The sequence below is a fragment of the Elephas maximus genome, chromosome 22, assembly GCF_024166365.1.
Source record: "Elephas maximus indicus isolate mEleMax1 chromosome 22, mEleMax1 primary haplotype, whole genome shotgun sequence".
NCBI lineage: Eukaryota > Metazoa > Chordata > Mammalia > Proboscidea > Elephantidae > Elephas > Elephas maximus.
The window spans coordinates 27,591,703-27,605,578 of record NC_064840.1 but is presented as its reverse complement, the minus strand read 5'-3'; the positions used below and the strand labels follow the sequence as shown (position 1 = coordinate 27,605,578).

The window sequence follows — 13,876 nt, the reverse complement described above, 5'->3', positions numbered from 1 at the left end:
TATGGCCTAGGGCAAGTTACGTGCCCTCGGTTGGTCTCAATTCCTTCATCTGTGAAATGGATTTAAAATAGAGATTTACAATCCCTTATCTGATACCTTTGGGGTCAGATATTTCAGAATTCAGAGATTTGGGGATTTTAGAAGGTATCATGTGCATATATTTTATATTAAGTAACCCTCAGGAGATCTGGGGCAGCACTCAGTAATCAAACACATTCATATTTGTGTAGCAAAACACATGGATGTTCACATTAAGTAGGAAAACTAAAATCTGAATAACCTAGTGCTAGCTCGGCTCAGGTTTGCCTCCAAATGAGTTCAGATTCATTTAGTTTTGCTGCCAAATAAATGATGGAAAACCTTCTGGGCTTTAGAGGATTTCTGGTTTTGGAATAGCAGATAAGAATTATGGCCTTGGACTCGAATTTACTTTATAGCACTGTTAGGAGGATGAGATGAGGTGCAAAGGCCTACCACGTAGTAAGCTCTGAAAAAAAGTTCACTGCTGTTGGCTGCTGTCATCCCACTTCGAAATACTAAAAAGACATATTAGCCAAGAAGGTCAGCGTTACCTTTGACTATAGTATGAGACAGAAATACATTTACTTTAGAAGGCCATTTGTCAAGGATTGTAGAATGTGACAGGTAAGAATCTGTTTTATCCTGGATTATTTTGTTAAGGGGAAAGATTAAGAGAAAGTTACTTGAATCTTGGTTGGGGGAAAGTGATATCTCCTTAGTATTATTGCTTGGATACTTTTTTATATTCTCAAAAAATGTTGTTCTAGGCACTGTGGGGAGATAGTTGGGCAGAGGGTGGAGAACAGTCCTAGTTTCTGACCTCTTGGAGCTTGCAGTCTGTTGGGGGTTCCAGCCAATAGAAGAGGTGGTTTTGCTTCAGGTTGCTAGATTTGAAAATGTCTCAGTCAGTGATTCCTAAAAGATCTTTTGCCTGGGAGACCCTCACAGATCTACCCCTTTTTGTGATTTTTATGTCCTACTTGTTGTCTTCTGAGTAGCTTCAGAGCATGTGTCAAGTTCTGCCCTTTGATTGGAAAAAACACAGGAATTATTATTACCTGTTTGGTTTACAGTTCCAGAAGCTGAATCATGATGTTTTAGGTGGCCCAGGCCCTAAATACTTCATCATTAAAATAGTTGGCCAGAGCTGCTTAGTGATGGTAGGAGAGCAGCAACCCCCGTGAGAATATTTTAGTATTTTCCTGGAAGAAATGCCAGTCACACCCAAAGGTTAGGAACAGAGCTTTCCTTGTAGGTATTATGCTCTTAATGTAATGTTTTCTCCTATACTTAATCTATGCAGGGCTCAGCTCCTTGGCTAAGGTTGCTTTGCCCTAGTTTGGTGGGGCTCCATCTTTGTGTCTGTTCTGTCTGTAAGTGGGTTGGCACAGGACTCACGGCGTTGGGGGGGGGTCACCCCGTTGTTCTTTCTTGGTTTAGTGGTGGAGGGACTTGTTGAAGTCACTCACAGAACCCAATTATTTCCTCCTCCGTCTGCGACAACCATCTAGCAGTTTTACTTGGAGGGTTTCGTATGGTTTGGCCTGCTGGCCTATGAAGCCAGGGGGAATAAAAATTTTAGACATATATTGAATCATTAAGTACCTCTTGGGTTTATTCATTCGCCAAATATTTATTGAATGTGGAGGCCCAGAGGCTAAGCATGTGGTTTTCCCTGCTTGTGAGCAGCAGCCCACCATGTTTCTGTTTGTAAAGGCTGTGTGGTGGCAAGGCGGCTGAGTTTACATCTGAATAAAATCATTAACAAAAAAAGCTTAGGCCAGACAAACCAAGACAGTTTCACTTTTGTTTAAAACCTGGGAAGTGCAGGAGGTGCTATAAGTCAGGTGTCTCATCTTTTTAAAGCGTGGCTGTTCTTAGGTTCAGTTTTATTAACTTTGCTAACTGTGTATTCTCTTTTCTGAGCCCCCAAGGGCAGTGGCAAGAGACAAGGGTAAAGAAAGACAGGGTGCTCCTCACAGGCTGTGTGACCCCCTGCAGATGGTGTGGTTTTCTGATCCCTTTCTTCCCTCTTGGAGGCTATGGCAAGAAGGGATGGGCAGTAGAGAGAGCCATCAACAGCAAAAAAAAAAAAAAAAACCTACAGCCATGTAGTCAATGTGGGGGGAGAAGGAACTCCTCCGTGTCAGCGTTGAGACTTGTTGAAAACCATAGAAGGGAGGACTCCGTCAGCCACCGCCCTGTCAGGCCTTCAGAACAGCCTGTGGGAGGATGGGAGGAGCTAGACCCAGCCCACAGAGCAGGCTTGCTCAGGGACCCCCCTCCCTTCCTCTGTCCCCACCCTCCCACAGAAAATGCCATGGGGCAAAACCTTGAAACAAGAAGAACATCCTAAATTAAAAAAAAAAATCATAAATGCCTCTCCAGGAGTTCAAATAAACTTTTCATTTTAAAAGCAAAAGACATAAACTCATCACCTTGGCTTATTATGGAGCGCTTTTGAACTCCTTAGAAAAGAATACTATAAACTCATGAGAGAAAAATGATTTATAATCCCCTCCTTGTAATCTTTTGGGTTCTGTAGGACGAGGTGCAGACAGTAGGATCATCTAGGGAGGCAGAGTTAGGGTGTGGGTGAGTCGCCCACAGGGAAGCAGCAGCCAGGGCACTAGGCCAGGCCCTGCCTCGGACCAGGCGAGGGCAAATCTCTTCAGCTTTCTGGGCCTCTGTTTCCTCAGTTACTGTTAGGAGTCTGTTTTGAATTCCTTGTTCTTCTAGTATTTTGAGCTTCTGTATCATATTTAAAATCTTTTCTTAGTATTCTAGTTTGGAAAGAGTCTAGTTGCAGCGTTAAAGATAAAGTCTGTTAACCTGTGACAGTCTAAGTCCTAGAACGTTAAAATACAATAAAATTGACATTTCCGAGCAGCTTTCTCTTGAACGTAAGGGTCTTAAGCCATCTACAAAGTGGAAGCATTTTAATCTTTCATTTCAGTCAGTGTTTGTTAAGCATCTTTTTTTTTTTTGAACATTTTATTGTGTTTTACATGAAAGTTTACGTAACAAATTAGTTTCCCATTCGACAATGCATACACAGATTGTTCTTGATTTTGGTTACTATCCCCACAATGTGTCAGCACACTCTCCCTTTCCACTTCCTTCCTTGTTTCCATCTCTCCAGTTTCCCTGCCCCTCCTTGCCTTCTCATCTTTGCTCTTAGGCAAATGTTGCCAATTTGGTTTTGTATAGTTGATTGTTTTAAGGAGCACATTCTTCACAAGTGTTATTGTTGATTTTATAGGCCAATCTATTATTTGGCTGAAAGGTTACCTCTGGGAGTGGCTTCAGTTCCAGAATAAAAGGGTATCTGAGGGCGATAGTCTTAGGAGTTCCTCCAGTCTTATCAGTCCAGTCAGTCTGGTCTTTTTTATGAGTTTGGGTTTTGTTGTACGTTTTTCTCCTATTCTAACCAAGACCTTCTCTTGTGTCCCTGGCCAGTGGTCGGTAGTGGTAGCCAGGACCATCTGGTTCTTCTGGTGTCAGGCTAGAGGAGGCTGTGGTTCATGTGGGCCTTTAGTCCTGTAGACTGTGTGCTTCCTTGAGTCTTTGTTTTCCTTCACTCTCATTTGCTCTAGATGGGAGAAACCAATAGTTGTATCTTAGATGTCCACTTGTAAGCTTTTAAGACCCCAGACAGTACTCACCAAATTAGGATGTAGAACATTGTCCTTATGAACTGTGTTATGCCAGTTGACCTAGATGTCCCTCGAGGCTATGGTCTTTTTAAGCATCTTGTGGTACTGGTCAGAGATTTGATGGTTGGTTTTAGTGGCTTCCATCTCCTATGACCCATCAACCATGTGGAGAGTCTCACAGCACTGGACACCCAAGATGTGCTAGAGTGTCTAACAAAGCCCACCTGGCACCAATTCCACAACTTGAGGCAGAGTTAAATACTCCTACACCCATCAGCAAGGAGCCCTGGTGGTGCAGTGGCTAAGCACTCGGCTGCTAACTAAAAGGTTGGCGGTTCAAACCTGCCCAATGATTTTGTAGGAGAAAGACCTGGAGATTACTTCCATAAAGATTGCAGTCAAGAAAACCCTATGGGGCAATTCTATTCTGTAACACATGGGGTTGCCATGAGTAGGAATCAACTCGGTGGCAGAACGACAACACTCAGTAGCACAACAGAAGAAAGGCCTGACGGTCTGCTCCTGTGAAGATTACAGCCAAGAAAACCCTATGGAGCAGTTCTGTTCTGTTCTTGTTTTTTGCACCCCTGTCCACCTCCCCCCCTCCCCACACTACCCACTGCCATTGGAGTGGATTCTTAGGGGGGGCTTTGAAAGACAGAATGGCCAACTTAAGAGGGCAGGGGGGAGTAGATAATAAAAGCAAGAAAGGAAAGGGGTTTCAGGTCAGAGAGACCCAGCCTTGGCTGAATGGTCTTGGAAAAGCAACTTAGTTTAGTTCTTTACTTTCCTCGTTTGTGAAATGGGGCTGATACTGCCTTTGTAGTTGATGTAGGGATTCCATGAGATGTTTGTGGAGCACTTAACACAGACCCTGCTCATGGTAAATGCCTGATGAGAGTGGAAACGCAGCTTTCACATGGGAGCTGATAGTGGCCGGGGACCTAAGAAGGTTTTATTAAGAGTGAGGAGTTTGGCCTTTATTCCCTATGTAGTGGGGAGCCACCAAAGGTTTCTGGTGAAGGAGCCAATGTCGTAGGACCCATCATTCTTCAGAATTGTTCATTCTGAACAATTTGGTGGTGGTGGCTAGGCTACTTGGGGAGGATCAGGTTACTCTGCTGCTGGATGTTTATAGAAACCAAATGGGCCAAGACATCAGTTCCTTTAAAGGCTTTGATGAGGCTCAAGCAGGTGAAATTGCTGAGGACACGTCCATGTTTGCCTTCAGAGTTCCCCATTCTCCTCATCCCTGCCCTTTCTCCATTTTCACATTTAGGTGAATGTGAAATGGGGAGGCAACATGGCCAACAGAGTGGCCGGGTAGAGAACTACTGCACTGTGAGGAAAACTACTGCCAGAGCACCCATGTGTAACTGAGTGATGGAGAGGGTGACAGAGAATTGAACCTACGTGTTCACTCCGTCAAGCCACATCCAGCCCTCAGAGTGTCTTGATAACTCACTCCTTCCGAAAGGCTGAGTAAAGACCCTGGTAACCAAAATGACCTTAATATAGAAAGCAGCGTGGCTGGGTTCGAACCACTAACCTTTCAGTTAGCAGCCAAGCAGTTAACCGGTGTGCCACCAGGGCTCCTTAGAAAACAGGCGAAGGAAGTTTTAGTTTTTCAGGATGGTTGTGGGGCAGGGGCAGGGGTGTATGTTAATGGTGAAGACTTGGGTTTAGACATCAAATTACCTTGGGTTTAAACCCTAGTTCCAAGCCCTTAAAGCTGTGTGACTTCCAGCAGTCACTCAACCCCTCTGCATCTGTTTCACCACCTTAAACGGGAACTGTACCAAGTCTTCACCAGGATTATTGAAGGAGAAGATGGTATATGTCAGGGTTGATCATTGTTCCTGGCACAACTGAAAATACTCAGTAAAGTAGCAGCTCTTCTTGTCCATCTTCCCTTTCTTGCTCTTACTATTCTTAGTTTCTTTTAAGCACTCAAAGTGCATTACTTAAATCATTTCCCAATGCATGGAGACTCTAATGGCAGTGGGGGGTGGAAAAGGCAGTATTTTATTCCCAAAGTGATGGCAGATAGTCCCTTCCTGAACGGATGACTGATTCTCCTGAGTCCTAGTGAAAACAAAGTATTAGTAATTGAGATAAAACCAATGAGTTGCTGTTTTCCCCATTTAATAACAAATAACCAAACAATGAATTTGAAGAACTTAAGTGAAGGAGGTTTTAATATCTTTAAAACCTGTGTTGGGTTAGAACCTTCAATTTGATCTTTTGCAACCTTGGGGTAGGAATTTGTGAGATCTTGGGTAAAGCTGCAGAGGTGTTTTATAAGCCATGTAGGTAGGGACGCTTATCCTGCAGCATTCCATTCTCGTGTGAGCTTTCAGTCACAGGTGCAATTTCCTGGGGCTATGTAAGCGCCCCAGTACTTAGGCCAAGCCCAGCTTCCTACTCTTGAGTGTGGGAGTCCCATCTGAGAGGGATGGTGGGACTGAAATCCTTGGGCGTGGTTTGCTGTGAGGAAGGGGAGGAGGAAGCTGGCTATACCAGGGTCTCAGGCAGCTGTACCACTTCACAGGCACTGACCTCAACAGGCCTCAGGTAGTCAGTGAAACAAGGACAGCATTTGTCACATACTTGAGCAAAAGGCACCGTGACTACAACTCATTGGCATGGTATCCCTGGTAGCACCTATGCACCTGCTTGGGACAGTTACCTGTATCATACCTTTCTAAGGCATGTGTCTTAGTCATCTAGTGCAGCTATAACAGAAATACCGCAAGTGGATGGCTTTAACAAAGAGAAGTTTATTCTGTCACAATCCAGGAGGCTAGAAGCCCGAATTCAGGGTGCCGGCTCAGGGGAAGGCTTCCTCTCTCTCTGTTGGCTCTGGAGGAAGGTCCTTGTAACACCTCAGTCTTCCCTTGGTCTGGGAGCATCTCAGTGCAGGAATCTCAGGTTCAAAGGACACATTCTGCTCCAGCACTGCTTTCTTGGTGGTATGAGGTCTCCCTGTCTTTCTGCTGGCTTCTCTTTTATATCTCAAAAGAGATTGGCTGAAGACACTATCTAATCTTACAGATCTCATCAATATAACTGCCACTAATTCATCTCATTACATCATAGTGATAGGATTTACAACACATAGGGAAATCCCATCAGATAACAAAATGGTAGACAATTGTACAACACTGGGAATCATGACCTAGCCAATTTGACAGGTATTTGGGGGAGACACCGTTCAGTCCATGACAGCATATTCTTTGGGTCATCTTATTTCAGTGGTTCTCCAGTAGGGGTGATTTTGCCCCCAGGGGGAATATTTGGCAGTGTCTGGAGATATTTTCGGTCTGCAGACAAAAATGTCAGGGAGCGGGAGGGTTGTTACTGGTATGTCGTAAGAGAGAGGTCAGGGATGCTACTCAGCATTCTACATGCGCAGGACAGCCCCCGCCACAAAGAATGATCTGGCCCCAAATGTCACTCATGCTGAGTTGGAGAAAGCTCCTATCATAAAGTAAATGAATGATTTCTTTTATAAGGATCAGCACAAAGCTAGTTCTATAAGGCGGAGGTTAAAGATGTCCCAAATGTCTAACTTTTCCAAGCTGCTGTACCGTTCCATCATCTCTAATATCAACTACTCTCACCTCAGTACTCTCCCTCCTGTTTTTGGGTTCCCTGATTTCTTGCCATGTCCCACAGAACTCACGGACCATAGAAAGGAAATGGCTCACGAGGTTTTGGAGGCTGACAAATCCCAAATTCATGGGTCAGGTGTAGACTTCTTCCTGGCCCTCGGTCTCTGCCCAGAGGCATTCAGCTTTCTCGTTCCATGGGCCAGGAGACCCGCTGCGCCATTTCCTGCGGGTCTCTGCTACTAGTTTCTGCCACGGGTCTCTCCTTCTTTGGTGGTGGTGGGCTCTCCCATTTGCTCCGGAATTGACTCTCTTTTAAGGCAAAACTGACCAGTCCCCTTGCTAGGCCTCAGTTACCCTATCACACAACCCCTGAGTGGGAGTTACAAGACCATGGCTATAAAGGCCACACAAAAAAGTAACCAATCCACCACATAAAGTACAAGGTTTCTCTCCCTAAGAACACTTGAAATGCCACTTCTTCCACCCTCATTCTCTTCTCTGCCCCATTGCTCTCCAGCATAATGGCAGGTTCATGGCAGCCTTTGTGGTATATTCTGTTAAAGTGAATGGTGAGGTTAGAGAAATCGTGTTATAGCACTTTCATGTTTCTGTGTGAGGAGTAGAAAGGGCCTGAGCCTTGAAGCCATACAGCCTAGGTGCAAATGATAGTTCTTCTACCCAGGTAATAGCTGGGTAACTCTGGGCTAGTTAACCTCTCTTTGTCTCCATTTTTTCATTGCCCCCTCTGTAAAGGTAATTATGAGAATTAAAATACAGCCTTATGTCAAGTTATTGAAATATGTGAGTATTCAACAAATATCCATTTCCTCCTGTTTCTAAATGTACTCTTAGCAAGCAAATGGAAACCCTTTTTAAAAGTGAGCTGGGGTGGGTTTATGGTTGGGGAGGAAGTTTGGAAGGCTCTTCAGATTTATTTTAAGGAGCGCTTGGGTAAATACCTCCCATATTTGGTTAAAAAGGAAAGCAAGAAAGGAACTTCGTAAAATAGATCAGGAGGAGAAGATTGGTGTGATCTGACAGGAAAATCAGGGAATACAGCTTTTCTCCTAAGGTCCCAGGTCTGAGTTGAAATTCCCAAACTTTTCATTTGATATATTTCTTCTGCACCTAAATCTTCCAGGAACCTCTTGGTTAGAAGACTATGTTAAGCTCAATGCTTTTTTTTTTTTTTTTTAAAGTAGATCAGAGACTTTTTCAGCCAAAAAAGGCTAACTGAAACCATTATTTGAAACCCATTGGGAGGCTTAGGGAAGTTTTGAAGATAGAATGAATAGAACAAATAGTGTGTCTGCCAGCCCGAGGACAGCAGGTAGCTGGCTGCCTCCCGGGTCTGGGGGAAGCCTGGCCCGTGACATGCCTCCCTGCCACTGTCCCTACTGACTGAACCAGGCTCTCAGTGGAAACAAGGATCACAAATGAGGCCGTCATGGGAAACTAGAGGTGGTATGATGGGCCAGCTGAAAAGCTCATCAGAAATAGCTAATGTCCTTGTCTGCTCTCTTTTTTTTTTAAATCAACATTAAAAAAAAATTATTTTTATTGTTGTTGAAAACATACAAAGCAGAACATACATCAGTTCAACAATTTCTACATGTACAATTCAGTGACATTGGTTACATTCTTCAAGTTGTGCAACCATTCTCACCCTCCTTTTCCAAATTATTCCTCCCCTATTAACATAAACTCACTGCCCCCTAAGCTTCCTATCTAGTCTTCCAAGTTGTTGTCAGTATGGTTCCATATAGGTAATTCTTTAAACGAATACAATGCTCAAGACCCTTGTCTGCTTTTGGGAAGCTGTTTTGAAGCATACTTAATATGTAAACTGTCAGTCCTAGGGAGGTTGATCAAAAACATAGATTCACAGGCAGAGAAGCAGGAGGAATGGAGACATGCAGGAGCTCCTGGTCTGCCAGCCTGGATCACAAGACGTTCTGACTCTAAATAAATGCAGTTTCTTCTCATTTTCTGTCTTTTGTGTTGGTCTCCTTTCCAAAAAGCTCTATACATTATTTGATAAAAGCTACGGGGGAACATTCTGCTTTGGTAATCTTGTTTTCCAAATCAGTGCTGGGCTCTGTGGTCTAATGCATTGTGTGCTGTGTTCGAGGCAGTCTAAACTTTTCACTTCGGCATCATTTTTGCTGGTCATGAGAGTTTCTACACATCCCAGTTGTCCTAAGCATTGTTGACTAAAATAAAATTCTAGGCAGCCTAGAAAACTTGTGCTATTTTCTTGTGATGTGTAGTGGTACTTGGCCTTTACAATCACACATTAACTTACAGATAGAGATTTTCACCAATGTATCCATTCTTAAATGCACCTGGGAGAAAAGAGTGTAGAATATACAAGGAATGTTTGTTACCTTGGCTTGATTTTTAGAAATCGAATTTTAAAGTCTTTAGCTTTCAAAAGCTTTCTTTTTTCTTTAGTATTTATCTGTAAACATAGTAGATTGATTTTTAAATCAGTTATTTTATTAGTGTTTTTCTTTTTGTAAAGAAGTTTCAATTGGTAGAATCTTAACTTTGATAACCCCTCATGTTAATGGTATACCTAGAATTTATAGCATTGCCTCACTTTACTTTTTTGTTGTATTGTTGTAACTATGAGAAATATTCTGGTCCTCAGTTTTGTTTTTAGTGTGTAAGCATTGTAACAATTTTTTTTTTTTTTTTTTACTATCACTATTGTATCACTAGTGCTAAGAACTGTGGCTAGCACATATAGCAGGCACTCGGTAAGTATTTGTTGCATGAAATAATTATGGAGATTTTGAAAACATAATGGGGGGGACTTTAATTCTACTCTCTTAACACAAGTACCATCAATCTGGTTTATTCCCTTTGAATCTTCTTCCCTGAGCCTGCTTTCTAATGTAATTATCACGACAGTGTAATGCCTATTCTCCCTTTTTTAAACTTAATAATATATGCTAGACGTTTTACCGTTTTGCTGTTATTTTCATAACCTATATTAATGGCTGCCTAACATGACAAGAGAGCTGACCATTTTCCCAGGGTTCAGGAATTCGATTGCTTCCGTTTTATTTTTAAGCTTTACAAATCAACCAAACTGAAGACTTTTCTTTGTGTAGGATAGGTTTGGGTTGTTTTTTGTTTTTTAATTACTACTTCCCTAGGGTGATATTTATGAGAGAGATTACAGATCAAAGAATATGAACGATTTTTTATGACTCTTGACATGAACAGTTGCAAATTGCTTTTCAGGAGCGTTCTCTCAGTTTTTCCTGCCATTAGTGAAGTAAGAGTGAATCATTTTTCACAGAAACAATTGCCTATTATCATTAACACATTTCTTTTGCTAATTTTAAAGGAAAAAATAGTACTTTATTGTTTTCATTTGTATTTCTTTGATTATTAGCAAATATTAAAACTCCAAACATTTTTCCATATGCTAAAAAAATTTCCTTTCTTGCAAAATGTCTGTTCTGGTCCCTTGCTCATTTGTCTTTAAAAAAAAAAACGGTTGCTGTTGTGTTGATTCTACCTAATGACAACCCCTTGTGTATCAGAGTAGAACTGTGCTCCCTAAAGTTTTCACTGGCTAATTTTTCAGAAGTAGATTGCCAGGCCTTTTTTTTCTGAGGCACCTCTAGGTGGACTCGAACCTCCAACCTTACAGTTAACCAGTATGTACCATCCAGGGATTCGCATTTGTTTATGGGTGAGTCTTAATGTAGTTTTTTTTTTTTTTTTTTATAGTACTATATTCTTTGCCATTTTGAATGTTTTTTGAATGGCCCTTTTATTCACTTGTATTTTGCTTGTTTAGCTTTCTTGATGGCAGAAGTTTTAAATTTTTACAGAGACATCATTTCTTTAAGATTTCTTCTGTTGCTTCTAAGCTTAGTTATTCTACCCTCTCATAAACTTGAGTCATTTTGGCCTTTTTTACTTTTTCTATGCTTTTTTAATAATTTATTTTTATTGTTGTTGAAAATACACACAGCAGAACACACACCAGTTCATCAATTTCTGGATGCACAATTCAGTGACATTGATTACATTCTTTGAGTTGTGCAACACATTCTCACCCTCCTTTTCTGAGTTGTTCCTCCTCCATTAACATAAACTCACTGCACCCTAAGTCTCCTGCCCAATCTTTTGAACTGCTCTTGTCAGTTTGATCCCTTACAGATAGATCTTAAAAGAGCATAGTGCTCAAGACAGAATTTTTTTTTACCAATTAAGCTAAAGTGTTGTTTGGTTTTAAAAAGAGTTTGGTGGATATTTTTGGTTTAAGGGTTAAAGATTATCTCAGGTTAATAGTTTCAGGGGTTCATCCATGGCTTCACGAAGTCTGAATGCCATGAGAATTTGAAATTTTGTTCTATATTTTCTCCCTTTTGCCCAGGATTCATCTCTAGAATCTTTGATGAAAATGTTCAGTAATGGTAGCTGGGCACTATCCAGTTCTTCTGGTCTCTTGGCAAAGGAGGTGGGTTATTCATGGAGGCAGTTAGCCACACGTTCCATATCCTCCTCCTATTTCTGACTCTCCTTCTTCACTGTTGCTCCAGGCAAATAGAGACCAGTTGTTTTGCTTTGGATGGCTGCTGGCAAGCTTTTAAGACCCCAGGCACTATGCAGTGAACTAGGAGATAGAACAGAAGCACTAAACATGCTATTAGGCCGATTAGCTGAGATGTCCCATGAAACCATGACCCTAAACTTCCAAATGATATTTTTCTTTTAATATATTAAATATTTCAGTCCTTCAGGATTTATTTTGATGCGTAGTATCAGGAGTGGCTTAAGCAGAGTTATCCCAACACCTTATAAGTCCTTTCCTGTGTTTTATATCTCTCTCTCTCCTTTTAAAAAATAATGTATTGTTTTTCTACAGTAGGATCATACCTTGAGCTATCTACTGTTGTATAAATTGCGCATCCCTTTCTGGGCTAGCACCATACTGTTTTAATTTTTGTTGCTTTAGAACATATTCACAGAGCTAAGCAAAATGTGCTTGTGAACACATTTAAAAGAATTCATCTGTAAATCAGCAAAACTACTGCCTATTTGTGCTGCCCTTTTGACCAGGGAATCTTGGTTAATACTTACCCTCCCCTACCCAGTACATCATATCCCTGCTCCAACTCTGTCAGTATTGGGAGTTGCTTTCAGAATCTGTGTTTATTATCATAATTGCCGTATTCAGGTTTCACTCTACTCCAGCATATGGTTGCCCAAGACTGTTTCTTCACCACAACTTTTCTACCCATGTCTGTTCTGGAAAAGAGTTTTTTAGAGAGCTGGACTCTATGCAGAAATAGAACACAAGGGACTCGTCAGATTCTCATTCCCATGTGAAGGATTTTTTTTTTTTTTTAATGTGCAATTCAGTGGTTTTTAGTATATTCACAGAGTTGTGCATTCATCACCATAATTCAAGAACATTTTTATCGCCCCAAAAAGAAGTTCTGTGCCCTTTAGCAGTCACTCCCTTCTTCTCCCTCAGCCCTCCCATCCCTTATTTGTTGTTAGGTGCCATCGTGTCGGTTCTGACTCATAGTGACCCTATGTACAACAGAACAAAACACTGACCAGTCCTGCGCCATCCTCAACAATTGTTGCTGTGTTTGAACCCGTTGTTGTAGCCACTGTGTCAATTCATTTCATTGAAGGCCTTCTTCTTTTTCACTGACCATCTGCTTTACCAAGTATGATATCCTTTTCCAGGGACTGGTCCTTCCTGATAACATGTTCAAAATATGTGAGGTGAAGTCTTGCCATCCTTGCTTCTAAGGAGCATTCTGGCTGTACTTCTTCCAAGACAGATTGTTCATTCTTCTAAATGGAATCATGCAATATGTGGTCTTTATGACTGGCTTTTTTTCCTTAGCATAATGTTTTCAAGGTTTCACCCATGTTGTAGCATGTGTCAGTACTTCATCCTTTTTCTTGACAAATAATACTCTATTGTATGGATATGCCATATTTTGTTCATCAGTTGACAGACATTTGAGTCATTTCTGTTCTTTGTCTATTGTGAATAATGCTGCTGTGAACATTCGTGTATACATTTTCATATGAATATCTTCTCCTTTCTCTTGGGTATATACCCAGAAGTGGAATTGCTGGATCATATGTCAACTTTATGTTTATCTTTTTGAGGAATTGCCAGGCTGTTTTCCATAGTGGCTGTGCCATTTTACATTCTCACCAGCAGTGTGTGAGGGCTCCGATTTCTCCACATGCTTGCCAACACTTGTTATTATCTGCCTTTTTGCTTCTAACCACCCTAGTAGATGTGAAGTGGTATCTCACTGTGGTTTTGATGTGCATTTCCCTCATGACTGATGATGTTGAGCAGCTCTTCCTGCACTGTTGGTTATTTGCATATCTTCTTTGGAGAAATTCAGATCCTTTGCTCGTTTAAAAAATTGGGGTATCTGTCTTCTTTTTAATTGAGTTTTAAAAGTTCTTTATATATTCTTGTTACAAGTCCCTTGCCAGATACACAGTTTGCAAATATTTTCTCCTATTCTGTGCGTTGACTTTTCACTTTCTTGATGGTACCCTTTGAAGCGCAAAAGTGTT

The 13,876-nt window shown here is 41.5% G+C and overlaps 1 protein-coding gene across 3 annotated transcripts in view; it reads left to right on the top strand.

Annotated features, from left to right (window-relative positions):
- The window catches only part of ZNRF3 (zinc and ring finger 3), a 175,306-nt gene that overhangs the window by 104,470 nt on the left and 56,960 nt on the right, over positions 1–13,876 (top strand). The gene's annotated exons all lie outside the window — the stretch shown is intronic.